At 31.6% G+C, this 14613-nt stretch overlaps 1 protein-coding gene across 8 annotated transcripts in view; it reads left to right on the top strand.

Moving 5' to 3' along the window:
• LOC114335103 (kinesin-like protein unc-104) overlaps nucleotides 1-14613 on the top strand; it is a 380719-nt gene that overhangs the window by 109456 nt on the left and 256650 nt on the right. The window lies entirely within an intron of this gene.

Here is a 14613-nt window from a genome sequence, read left to right on the forward strand (position 1 = left end):
AAGCCAAAAAATTGTTTATAATTTTAAAACATTGATGAGGCAGGCCCCTTAAATAATCCGATTTTAATTCTGTAAAGTGTATTAGATAGGTAGAGCACCTCTTTATATGCAAAAAAATTAGCCAACTTCTAAATGGTCTACTTTTTGTTCAGAAAAATTTTAAAAAATTTGACCTTTTTTAAAAACATTTAGATTGCAAATTTATTATGCAAAATCTATTACGTCGATTTTAATGAAATTTGGTAGACCATTTAAGTAAGTTGTAAGAATTTTCTAAGCGAATTACTAAGGTTCTAAGTGCCACCAAAGTGGTTAAGAAACATTGAATAACAACAGGCGTATTTTACCCCCTTATTTTGTATTTATTGCTATATGGCAGAAAAGGTAATACCTTAAGACATTTTGGACCAGTCGTATATCACACAAAGTTCAATTATCATTATTTTATTTCTCTACGACTTTGTTCCAAAACGAATCGTTTTAAAGTTATAAGCAAAGAAAGCAGAAAAAAATCGATTTTTTTCGAAATTTTTAAATATTTTAATTTTTTTTTATTAATGTAGTACATATTTGAGAAGGATCCTAAGTCAATTATTATTACTGAAGGTGTCACCTAACATTATTTGCAAAAATCCGAATGCCACCTCTCACATCCAAAAATAGACGTTTTTTTACAGATTAGTCCTGGTCTAAAACGGCATGTACCTACAAACTGGTGCAAGAATCTTGAAAATCGGAGCACAAATAATAAAGTTATAAAATGTCAAACTTAATTAAAATTTTGGGTGGAATTTTGTGTCGGTGAGTGTAATAGATTACATTCCTTTTTATTTGATAATATTTTGGTTTATTTATCGTATGAATAATCCATCTTGGTTTATTTATCGTAAATATCAAATAATCATTCTTTTTTAATTCCTTTCGACTCGTTCTGTCCATGTCGATTTGGTATCCAATATTAACTTGGCCCGAAGGGAGAAATTGCGAATTTCCCGCGTTACATTCCATAATCCGACCATTATGAGGAAATGACTGATTGATCCCCTAAATTCCATCAGTCAAATGTATTCACGTCGATCTCTAAATAGGATGGCAAGTTTACTTCTCTTTCATCTTTTCATCTTTCATATTCTCCGCGAATTCATGAAAAGCGAGGTCGTTCGGAATACTGATTTTTACGAGTTTTCCTTCCCTATTTCAACCCAGACATATGTCGCTGTCGGTTTGAGACGGTTTATTTAGACACAGAAATTACATTCTCGGTTAGAGTTGAGTCCGTTCTTACCAAATCGTCTGGTAAAACCTTATACCTAAATGAATCGAAGGAGTTGAAGAATGAGATACAATAGCTTAAGTCAACTTAGTTCGTACTCTACTCTTTAGCAGAGTAGACTACCAATTCGTATTCATATATTTATGATTTTGTTGTTGTGCCTATCCGTTTTGGATGTTGGCGACCGTCGTGACAATCTGTACTTTGCACACTTACGCTTTGAAAAGATTTGTGGTTGCTGTGTTGGACAACGTACGTAGATTTTTCAGCCAGGCCATTTTTTCTTCCTGGTTCCCGTTTTCCTTATACTTTTCCCTGTAAAATTATTTGCAGCAATTCATACTTTTCGCTGCTCCTCATGACCGATGTATTCAGTTTTGGTTAGTTCTATTGTGGTTAACAGTTCTTTTTCTTTTTGTATTCTTAATAGGACGTCATGATTGGTAACGTGGTCGGTTTAAGATATTTTCAGGATTTGACGATAAAACCACATTTAGAAAGTCTCAATTTTCTTACAGGTAGCGTTTGTGAAAGTCCACGACTCAACTTCGTACAAGATATAACATCGTAGTAACCTGATTTTTATGGGTATTGATAAATCGTGACATTTGAATAGCTTATCCATCTTTTGAAATTCAGATCTTACTCTATCCTACTTTTGATTTCTAGGGAATGGTCCCAATTTTCATTGACGTTTATTAGTCTGGGCTGATTATCGGAGAATAGGCCATTTTTGGGAAAAGTTATTTACCAGCAATTTTATTGCTGGAATCGAATTATAAGATCCTATATATTAATAATATAGGTATGCAAAGTCCTCAGATAGTGTGCTACTTTTTTTATAAACAAAATGGCGCACGAAAATCGTGTTTTTTTCAAGTATTGCTCTATAACTCCGAAGATTTTAACTTTACAACGAAAACACCCAAATAAAAATTCACCGTGATTAAATTCTGCATAGATACGTGTTTTTCCCGATCTACTCCGACGAAAATTTTCTTTGGAAAATGCGGGTTTTCCCAACAAAATTTTTAATTTTCAAATAAAGTTTTAGATAAGTAATTATCTACCAATAATTAAATAATTTGGTGACTTAAAAGCCTTCTTGGTTTAGATTATAGTTCCAGAAGCTGGTGAAAATTAAACGAATATTTTAGCCACAATTCAATTGTTAATTAATAATTTATAGTCGCAATAATAACCAAAATAATTATGATACACTGATTAAACTTTGAAATCTTATAAAGATGAGATGCCTATTTAACATTTTGTTGACAAAATATAATTTTTTTTATTTTTTTGCATAATCTTTAAATGTTTTAAAAAAATAGTTATAAACAAATTAACGTTTCTCAGAAAGTTTTTATTATATTATAATTTTAAAAAGTAGCTAAAATGCGTATTTCAAATATCTTGAAAATGAATACTTTAAAACTTTTTTGCAACCATTTGCAAAAAAGTTATGAAACAGCAAAGTAAACATATCGCACCTTGGGAAGAAGAGTGTGCCAACTCAAAAAATGGCAATTTTGAGTTAGGTTGACTAAACGATAGTTTTTAATGTACTATTTTGTGTAGAAGAGTGTTGCAACTCTAAAACCTCTCATAGTTCATTCAGTTTTCAAAAGTTCAGTATTCTTTTGGCTAAATCTTTCATATATTGGCAAGAATACTGTGCCAAGTAGAATGGAACAGTCTTTTTGTAAAATATGTGGTCAGAATTATTATTATAATTTGCTGGAAGAGTGTTCCTTTTGAATTGGTACATTCTTCTCCCAATAATAACACAGCTGATCGTGAGTTGGCATCATTAAAAGTTACGTTATGTTATGCTATTGACTTGACTGACATGTGTATAATAATTACTAATTTTGACAGGAGCATAGAAAAAAGTGTTGTGTGATTTGGTAGAATGCGATCTTACCCTTCAAAAAATATGTCACGTATTTCAGCACCTGGAAAATTGGAAGGATACTACAGATCTGGCCTCCACATAAGTGGTCTGTAGCTTCGACATGATAGGTGTGAAATTTTAAACGTTCTTGCTGTTGATTGGATAGGAAGGGTAGCGTTATCTAGCCTCCACGCTAGGTACACAATAGCCTCCATACGGTACTTCCAATATTTAATATTATTTTATTCAAGTGGACAATAAAGGTAAAACACAAACAACTTTTGTTTCTTAATTATTTATTTATACAATAATGTGACATTTTACATAGAAATATGAGTATTTAATTTCGATTAAATATATGTTTACTTGTTGAATTTATCGGCTGCACACAACAGCTGATCGGCCATTAGACCCAACAACAAAACGCGAAATAAAATGTGTATTTTAAAACTGTTGGATAAACAGTACCTACAATCAGAAAAACTTACCTTTAAAAAGGTACTCGATTATGAAATAACAAAAATATCAAAAAACACGACTGAATATCAGCTTTTTATGGTGACACAAACACAAACTAAACACAAACACCAAACACATCACATAACCGACCATATAAAATAAGTGAACGACAACGAACGAACGAACACGAACACAGATTACAGATTCACAGATAGCGCAGGATTTGTCAAAAGTCATGTTCCACCAATCACAATGCCGACATCAGCGCCTCTGACTAAACGGAAGGAAAATAAATACGATTACATGTTTTTTATTAGAGTTAGCGGGGCATGGACAGGAGATTTTGGTTAAAACATTAGTACTTTTCGGTTTTCGTTCATATCAGAATGGAAAATAGATTATCTGTAGAAAAATCCAATCAAAAAATGTCAAGAGCCCAAAGAATAATTGAGTCAGTTTTAAAACAAATATCTCAAGGTAAGTTGTAATTTTGCATCTATAACCTAATTTTTGTTGTTTCTATAAGCATTTAAATTAGTTTCTGAAAAGAATATTATGTAGGTACATACTTACTATATTTCGAAGTGAAATAGTAAGCTAATATTATTTTGTTTTTGTATTCATTTAAATTTAGTTGAGGGTTTCATTTAACTTTACAAATTAAGCCACCTACCAGTTTAAGTAATTATTATGATTATAATTTATCACTTTTTCTTTGCAGATGATGTACCTATCACAATCTTATAATGAGACAGCTGTTAATAACAAAATAGAAATTTATGATGATGCTACACAAGCAAGTTGGTCTACTGAATTGGCTGCACCTGATTTAACTGCTGAATCTCAAAATGATATGTCTTCTAATTCAGTCATGCAGGAGGAAATAATTACATCATGTGATGATGACTATGTTGATAATACTTCCGAGGATGAAAATTGGGAACAATTGTCAAAAAAAAGCAAGCGGTATAATAGAGTAGTTTCAAGTGCTTCAGAGGACTCGGATACTTCATCAGACAGGTTTAGTAGTAATATTAATAAAAATTGTAATGCTAGTACTCATAATGTAGTTATCAGTAGTTCTGATAGTGACATAGCAGAGACGCCTAAGAAGCGTGTACGGAAAAGGTTTCGTAACGAACTAAATTGGAAAAAAATGCAGCAAAAGTCAAACGCAATTCAGGAAGTTCGTATATTAATTCAAGTGGTAAAACGATTGAAGCAAAATCATTAAAGCCTCCATGCAATATAAACTGTCGTCTAAAATGCACTGAGAAGATTAATAATCAAGAACGTCAAATAATTTTCAACAACTTCTATGCTTTACAAGACATAACACGTCAGAGAGACTGGATTGTAAGGAATATAAAGAAGGTCCAACCAAAATATCGGTATACTAAAGAAGGAAGCAAACGATCTTATAATAGCAATTATTTTTTTGAATGTAATGGTAGTAAAATACAGGTATGTAGGCACTTTTTCTTGAACACATTAGACATTAGTAAAAGAAATGTTAGTACTGCTTTAGAAAAATGCAACAATGAGGGATTTATTGAAGGTGAGCGACGTGGTAAGCATGGGAAACACATAAAAATGGACATACACAAAACGGAGGTGACATGGTCCACTCATTGATCGAAAAACAAAAAAAATTAGCGTTAGGCACTATTTCTGTTCCAGCGCAATGGATCACTGTTATTCAGACAGCTAAAAAAAATGGTAATCCACTAAAGGTTCAAGAGCTGAGTACAGAGGATGTGAATGAAGGACATAAAGCAAATTATAGGAAATAAATCAAATTTCTCAAAAAATACCTTAGGTGAGACTGTGAAATGGAAAGAAATTAGTGTCGTTCGAGTTGAAAGAGGAAGCCCATTCCATATTTTTTATAAGTACAATTTCAAAGATGAATTTCAGGTTTTAGATATAAGAGAAAAAAAGAGAGGACGACAAGCACAATTAAAATTGAAACCAGCGTACAATGACCCTCCTGGCATTTCGTCTGCTAAAAAACAAGATTTGTTGTCACTTTGTACGTCTAATATAATAAATAAACAGTATCACAATTTTTATGAGTCTTTGCCAATTTCAAATTCAGCTGATACAAAAAATTGTTAGCTGAAGTCAATGAAGACTTTTTCTTACATCGAACATGTTTTCTGAATCAATAGTAATTAAAGATTTAATATTAGTAATAATTATTTCAGTATGTATTTAAGTGGAACCAACCTTTTTATAATTTGAAATCAGCTCTATGTAACTTAATAAATGTACGTTAGTTATGCTACTGTGTTTCATTATAGTAAAATCTTGATCTCTACCTTTGAAAAATAAAAATAATAAACAACTATCATAATGGGAGTTATTTTGAGTATCTGTACCAAAACCAAAAAATAGAACTCTTTTTGGGAAGAAAACAGTACCAAGTCAAAATAATGTGTATAATTATTTATAAGATGTATTTTAATAAAATACTAAAACTTACTTTCATTTATGATGTTGTTTTCTATTTATATCCGCTAAAAGAAATATCTCTTTTCTACTATTTGATTTAACATTTTGCTTCAAACATTAAAATGCCTCTCCTGTAAAATGATATATTTTGAATTGGAACAGTCTTCTTCTCAAGGTGCGATATGATTACTACGGTGTTTATAATTTTTTTGAATTCTTTCAAAGCGTAGAAGTGAGTTTAAAGTACAAGCTAATTATTTACAAAAAAATATCAATTATAAGTTTAATGGTTATGTTTTAATTAAAGATTATAAATATATTTTTTTGTAATTTACACGCGCGAAAGTAGAATAATACAGTACTGTAGCTAAAATTTTCACTCGGAGCGACGACCGGCGGCCGCGCGACGTACACTTTTAATAAATAATGTATGCTGCGTGCCAGTCGCTTCAAGTGAACATTTTAGCTCCGACTCTGTATCAGGCCTACTTTTGCGCTAAAAATTACAAAAAAAAGTATTTTTAATCTTTGATTAAAATATAACCATTGCACTAATCTTTGACATTCTTTGTGAGTAATTAGATTGTACCATAGACTCACTTTTAAGCTTTAAAACAATTAAAACAAATTATAAACAACGGAGATCTCGTATATTTACTTTGCTATTTCATAACTTTTTTGCAAATGGTTGGAAATTTTTTTTAAAGCATTCATTTTCAAGACCTATGAAATACGCATTTTAAGTATTTTCAAAATTAGAATATAATAAACAATTTCTGAGAAATGTTAATTTGTTTATAACAATTTTTTTTAAACATTTAAAGATTATGCAAAAAAATGAAAAATTTATATTTTGTCGACAAAATATTAAATAGGCATCACACCTTTATAATCTTTCTAAGTTTGATCAATGTCTCATGATTATTTTGGTTGTTATTGCGACTGTAAATTGTTAATTAACAATTGAATTGTTGCTAAAGTATTCGTTTCATTTTCATCGGCTTCTGAATTTATAATCTATACCAAGAAAGCTTTTATTTCACCAAGCTATATAATTATTGACAAATAATTACTGGCTCAAAAAAATTATTTGAAAATTCGAGATTTTGTTGGAAAAACCCACATTTTCCGAGGAAAATTTTCGTCGGAGCAAATCGGGAAAAACATGGCTCTATGTAGAATTAAATTGGGACGAATTTTTATTTGAGTGTTTTTGGTGTAAAGTTAAAATCTTCGGAGTTATAGAGCAATAATTGAAAAAAATACGATTTGTCGGCGCCATTTTGTTTATAAAAAAAGTAGCACACTATCTGCGGACTTTGCATATCTATATTAATAATAATATATAGGATCTTATAATTCGATTCCAGCAATAAAATTGCTGGTAAATAACCTTTCTTTGTACTTTACTAATTAGACCAGCGTATTATAACTATTTTTTTTTTCAAAATTTAAAGATTATGCAAAAACAGAAAAATTTATATTTTGTCGATAAAATATTAAATAAGCATCTCATCTTTATAATCTTTATAAGTTTGATCAATGTATCATGATTATTTTGGTTATTATTGCGATCATAAATTGTTAATTAACAATTGAATTGTTGCTAAATATTCGTTTAATTTTCACCGGCTTCTGGAATTACAATCTATACCAAGAAAGCTTTGATGTCACTAAGTTATTTAATTATTGATTAATAATTACTTACCTAAAACTTTATTTGAAAATTAGAGTTTTTGTTAGGAAAACCCGCATTTTCCGATGAAAATTTTCGTCGGAGCAAATCGTGAAAAACATATCTCTATGCAGAATTTAATTGCGGTGAATTTTTATTTGGGTGTTTTTGTTGTAAAGTTAAAATCTTCGGAGTTATAGAGCAATAATTGAAAAAAATACGATTTGTCGGCGCCATTTTGTTTATAAAAAAAGTATCTGCGGACTTTGCATACCTATATTATTAATAAATAGGATCTTATAATTCGATTCCAGCAATAAAATTGCTGGTAAATAACTTTTCCATGAATTTTGCTAATTAGCCCAGAGTATATACCAAGTATATGTTTTTACTCTTTCTATTTGTTGACCATTTAGACTTATTCGTCCATATTGCTGTTCTTCCTTAGAGATCATCATACAGTTTGTTTTCTTAATGTTTAGTAAAGATCCGTCTTACTTATATCACCCTATTCACTAGCTCCTGGAGGGCTTCATAACTGACACACGAATACCACCGTGTCGTCTGGGTTTATATGTTGTTCATACATTTTCCGTTAATTCGAATTCCGCCTTCAACAACCTCTACTGCTTTTAAAAAATTTTCCCAGATTATATGTTGAACAGCAGGGGTGATAGTATCTTCCCGGTCGGACATCACGTTTCACGTTTGATTTTAATATCATTGGATTCTCCTGCCTCTGTACATATAGACGATGTTTGATTCCAATAAAGATTGCTAATCATTCTGAGATCACAGGGGTTTTTTCCAATATTTAAAGTCTATATCAGCTTTTCGTGATTTACTGTATCGAACACTTAATGGTAAATAATGAAACATGCATAGATATAGCAATTGACGTCTCTATATTGTTAAAATAGCACTTGTGTGCTAAAGAGAGCCTGTCTCGTATCCACTGCATTCCGAATTCCGAAAACCAAACTGTGTACGGCTGATTTTTCTTCGCACAATCCATAAGTATATCCTTTGATGTATGATTTTTAGAAATAACTTTAAAATATGACTCATTAAGCTGATAGTCTGGAACTCACTGCAGGATGTGCATTTTGTTTTCTTTCTTTGGTAAACAAATAAACGTCGACTTCAGCCATGTTCGTGGTATTACTCCACTTAAGTATATGCCATTAAATATTTTTGTTATACGTTGAGTATCGTTGGTGTTAGTTACATAGTTTTTTTCACGACCGGGCGGTAAAGTCCATATTATGTATACATTTGGCGGGGCTTCTTTTTTTTGTGGGCTTCTTAATCGCCCGCCGGACGGTAATGTTAGATGGCGGGCGTGGTTAGTGAAACACAAAGTTTTTATTTATTGTATTTTATTTTAATAAAGGAATTATAACTTTAGCAAGAATACGAAGGGACCTTCAGGAAGACGAAGAACATCCTGGATTAAGACGGGAATTGTTGGAATGCAGTAGTGCACAGCTATTTAGAGCGGCAGTCAACAGGGTCCGCATTGCCATGATGATTTCCAACCTTCGATAGAAGATGGAACTTAAAGAAGAAGAAGAACTTTAGCAATCAAACATAAGTTTCCTACATCTATAATTTTATATTTATAACACAACTTGAACAATTATTTATAGAAATGTAGGATTTGCTACTTTGCTCTGTTGTAAGTTGCTATGAACTTTCAATAACTCCGTATGATTTGTGGAATGTGCATGCCCAAAAGAATCACCATATAAATTTGGACTGCAATCTGAGCAACTTGTAGATGGCACATCAGCATTGACAATTTTTTGGGCGATTTTCATTTTATTTGACACATTAGAAAGGTGGAAAGAAAAAAAAGCATTAAAAAATAATCACTAAGACGATCGTACAAGGAATTTTGTATCGTTATTAATAAATGATTATTTAAACAGTCGTGCATAAAATTTTGTATGTATTTCGGGCGTAAATAGCATTTATGGACCTTACGTGTTAATAGCCCTCGCCTATTGGCTCGGGCTCCTACTTACACATCGCGGTCCATAAACGCCTATTTTACGCCCTTGATACATAAATAACTATTATGAGTTCTGTCACTTGTCACTTGTCAGGTCCAGGATCTTTGCCATCTTTTAGTTGTTATATTGCTTTGTCCACTTCGTCTGGTCTGATTAGTAAGTGGTCATTACATATGTAGGATGGAGGCTGTTCGGACGTATTATCATCATATTTATGATAAAAATGACTAATAATATAAAAATAACTGAGTTAAAATAATCGGCAAGGAATCATTAAAAGGAACGGGTTAGCTCAGTTCTACTGTCGACTCGAATTTATTTGAGCACAAAAGTTACACTATCTGTGCTCATAGGACGGGAGCTCGTAAACCAAATAACGTGACGTTGCTTCTGATCGATTGTTTACGTAGAGGAAGACTGCAGCAATTTAAACGATACGGAAAACACGTCTTCTTATATTAAATTACATAGTGACTTTGTTACATTTTCATGTTTACCTACCCTAGATTGATATTTTCAATATCTTACATTCTTATTACTTTGTTTAAATTTGATACATTAGTTAAATTTTATCTTGTTCGTTTTATATAATAATTAAATTTACTATCAAATAATATTTATATTTGACTTTGACGGTTCTGTCAAAAGTAAACAACGTATGCTTTGTTGATAATACGTTAGCAGGTGGCCCTAGGAGCAAACATGATACATAATTTATTGAATTATCTTACATAGTATGAACATAATTATTTGTTTAAAATCTAAATATTAAATAAATAAGTAATAAAATTTCTTTATTCAATTTTTAAAATATTTTAATATAACGTAGGTACCTATGTAATTTGTCTAAAATATAAATAATAAATAAATAATAAAATTATCCGGTAGTTATTGTCGTATATATACTCCATCTAATTTACTTAACGTTGCACGTCATCGCGTCATAGCCCGTGACGTCACATGATACCAACACGAAATATTTAGGCGGTAGATGTGTTCTTTTTTAAAATCACTTTGCCTAGTATACTGTTATTATCGCCACTAGACATATTTTATTATATACACGTAGAAATAATATTTAAAGATTTCTATTAATGTCAACTTAAAGAAATACACAATTTGTTTCATTTAATTTGTATGAATGGATTAGAAAGCGTTTTTATGAAGCACATTTGTTCGGAATACACTGTAATTATAATCAACGCAGGTGATATTTTGGCATAAATTGGTAACATTTATTTGACAGTTGCGGTGATGACACTTCTATTTACTGTTTTTAATGGGATTGTTCTAGCAAACAGTCAAACTAGTCAGAAACCGTCAGCAAACAGTTGGTCAGTGAGAGAACATAATACAGTCACCAGTGCTATCCCCTCTACTCGCGCTGGTCGACTATTCGCTGATGGTTTCAAACCGTTTGAAACTGATGCTAGAACAAACCTATTATGTACTTTAAGGTAAGATTATAACTTAATTCTTGTTTTCTATTTCTAAAGTTTTTATTTATTTACATTGAATATTAATTTGTTTTGCTGTAAAATTGTGTGATGTATTTGATTTAAAATGAATTCAAGAATTTTTTGTAATTGGGCAAGAATGTCAATGTCAACTTAGACCTCTAACGTAGATAATGACGTGCAACGGTAAGTAAATTAGATGGACTGTAATATCATAAGAGAGAAAATTGTGCCTGCAATATTTTCGACTAGTAAGGAAGTTTGTTGCCTGGCAATTGTCGCGAATTAAATTTTGACAGTTAAATCACGAGACGTCAGTCGAGTGATTTTGTCAAAATTTCAAAGCGAAAATTGCCAAAAGGCAACAAACTTGAATAAAACCAGAAGAAAATTTTGCCAGTAAATAATTTTCTCTCGAATGATATTCGACAAGATTATTTCACGAGACAATTAATGCACCATATCAACAAAACATAATCTTTATTTATTTGTTAACAATATTAAATGTACAATTATTATAAGCTATATTAGTTTGCCTATTCTCTTCTACCAAAGCATGATTTTGTGTATTATTTACGTGTAGCATTTGGGAACTCGAAGGTCCAGCTTCATTTGTTGTTCTGATATTTTCGATCAACTTCTGGTGGTGACTGGAATCCAGCTGCAGATTTGGTTTTAGAGAGCTTGCATTTGACTGGCCCGTTAATTTAATTAACTCCTGTTTAGAAACACCTTGCTTGAACAAGGCTGACACAGCTGAAGATCGATGAGAATGGTTTGTTATTTTATTTTTTTTTGTGTCTATTCCAGTTTTTTCAGCTGACATTTTTGTCCCCTTAGATACGGTGTTGATTCTAAGTGGACAGTTTTTGAACCAAGATCCATCCTTCCAGTTGGGGTGAACGGTAAGAAAGAGTCTTCTGATTAAATATTTGGTCCCCTTTTTTTTCATTAATTTCAAAAAAAATCTAACTGTGCATAAATTTTCGTTTGATGAATTTCTTACCAGCCATTTGCTGCTTGCCAAACTTTTCGAACCGTCTTGATTTGTTTTGGAAAAAATGCTGTTGTATTCAATTCGGCCCGTAAATTCTCCCATAATATCAAATTCCTTCTGGAAAAAGTGAATCTTGGTTTACGACCTCGTTGCCTCTCCAAGCAAGTTCAAATAAGCAAAGGTGAAAAAACTTTTTTTGTGCTCCATTGGGGGTTTCCTCGTCGTAGCTTTGGATGATTTTTAATAGTTCTTCGGTGTATAATGCTTTTGAACTGAGTTTTCTTTTTTCTTGAACACTTTGAAGCTGCCTCCACTTGGTATCTCTGGCCAATCTTGCACATTTGAAAGATATATCTGTGGAAGGGTCGATTTTTATGCCGTACTCCGTAAAATATTTTTCTTGTACCATTTTAGCTGTAGTATTCCACATTGACTTTACAGACGACTCTTTATAGTCTTCGCCATTGCCTTTTTTCATGTTAAAGGCATAATCCTCGAGAATTTTTTTAGTGGGCGTACTATGCCAGTGGTGAATCAGTATAAGTATCTAGGGATAGTACTAGATAATAAACCTCTGTGGACTAAACATATTCAATACATCAAAGGTAAGTGTGAAAAAAAAATAAATATACTAAGGTGTATTACCAACAGAAAATGGGGTGCAGACCCCAAAACAGCTTTATTGTTCTACAATGCTTGTATTCGGTTAGTCGTGGACTATAGGTGTTACAAAAATACTGCATAAAGCTAAACACTGAGTCAGACCTTTTAACAAATCTGGCTTTATTAAACATGGAAAGCAAATATTGGAGAATAAAAAATTCACCACCACTAACAGATGCATTTATTGAAACCAGGAATTATACAGATTTACACAACAGTAATGTATTACCAATTTATAAATTTCCGTATAAAACTTTGATAAAAAAACCAAGAATCATAATTTCTAAATATACAGAATCAAATCATTTAAATAATATTTTAGTAAAGTCTATACTGAGCGACTTTGTGGATTACACAGTAATTTACGCAGATGGTTCTAAAAATCAAACAGGAGTAGGATGTGCTATGTATGTGCAAAATACCCATCAACATAATAATTACAAATTATCTAGTATTAGTAGTATTTTTACAGCTGAGATTATAGCCATCGGAAAAGCTCTAGAATGGATAAAAAAAAATAATATTAAAAAAGCTGTGATAATAACAGACTCCAGATCTGCAATATATGCAATTGAAAACACTGATTTTAATTCATACAAATCAAAAATTTTATGTAATATAAAAAATAATTTGTCTAAAGTGGAAGTAGTATTTATATGGGCAAAAGGGCATGCCGGTATACTGGGTAATGAGAAAGTGGATGAGTTGGCCAAAGATGCAATAAAAAATGGTGAGATCCTAATTGAGATCTTATCGACAGATGCAATAAATCACGTCAAAGCTAGAATAAATAAAATATGGAAAAAACAATGGAAAAATATTTCAAGCATATCAAAAAATTTATATTTTTCTTTACATCAAGAACTTCCTCCGCCTCCTGAATACATATTTAAGTATAACCTGCCAAAGCAAGATATTTCTACTATCGTCAGATTAAAAACTCGACACGGAAAATATGAGGCACATCTGCACAAATTAGGAATAGTTAATTCATCAATCTGTGTTTGTGATAATGTTTCGATTAGAGATTTGAACCATATTTTCTTTGAATGCAAAATTAACGAGAGATATATAAATCAATTATATTACAATTTACGACAAACACAAGTTCATTTTCCAATTAGTATAGAATATCTACTAAGTTGTCATAAAATGGAAATATTTAAATTAATCATAAACTACTTGAAAGAAACAAATATAGTCATTTAAATGAAATAGGTATAAATATATAACTAATAAATTGCGGCAAAAAATAAAATAAAAATCTGTGGCTAACGGACCCGCATCCAAGAGATTTTTTCACTCACACACACACACACACACACACACACACACACACACACGCACTCGAGAATTTTTACTAGTTCCGTTATGGTAGTACATCTTTCAAGCGTAAAATTTCTCACCTATAGGAACTCCGAAAAGTGGATCCAAATAGAGCTTCTGGATCTCTGATCCAGAATTTTTTGATTTCTTCACCTGACTGGCATCCAAATCTTGATTTTTCGTCTGGATACCTGTCCAAAAATGATTACGCCTCAATGACGGTTATCAAACTGACAACAATAGAATTACCAGACACCTTCGTGACTTTGCTATGACGTTTTATCAGTTAAAAATAGTCTAGTGAAATAGTCACGGACACACAGGTTTTCCGCTCGACGTGTTGCCCTAGGTTTTTTAAGATTAGATATGTACGTATATATGGTTACTATTACTTAATAAT

Source organism: Diabrotica virgifera, chromosome 7 (genome assembly GCF_917563875.1).
Source record: "Diabrotica virgifera virgifera chromosome 7, PGI_DIABVI_V3a".
Taxonomy (NCBI): Eukaryota; Metazoa; Arthropoda; class Insecta; order Coleoptera; family Chrysomelidae; genus Diabrotica; species Diabrotica virgifera.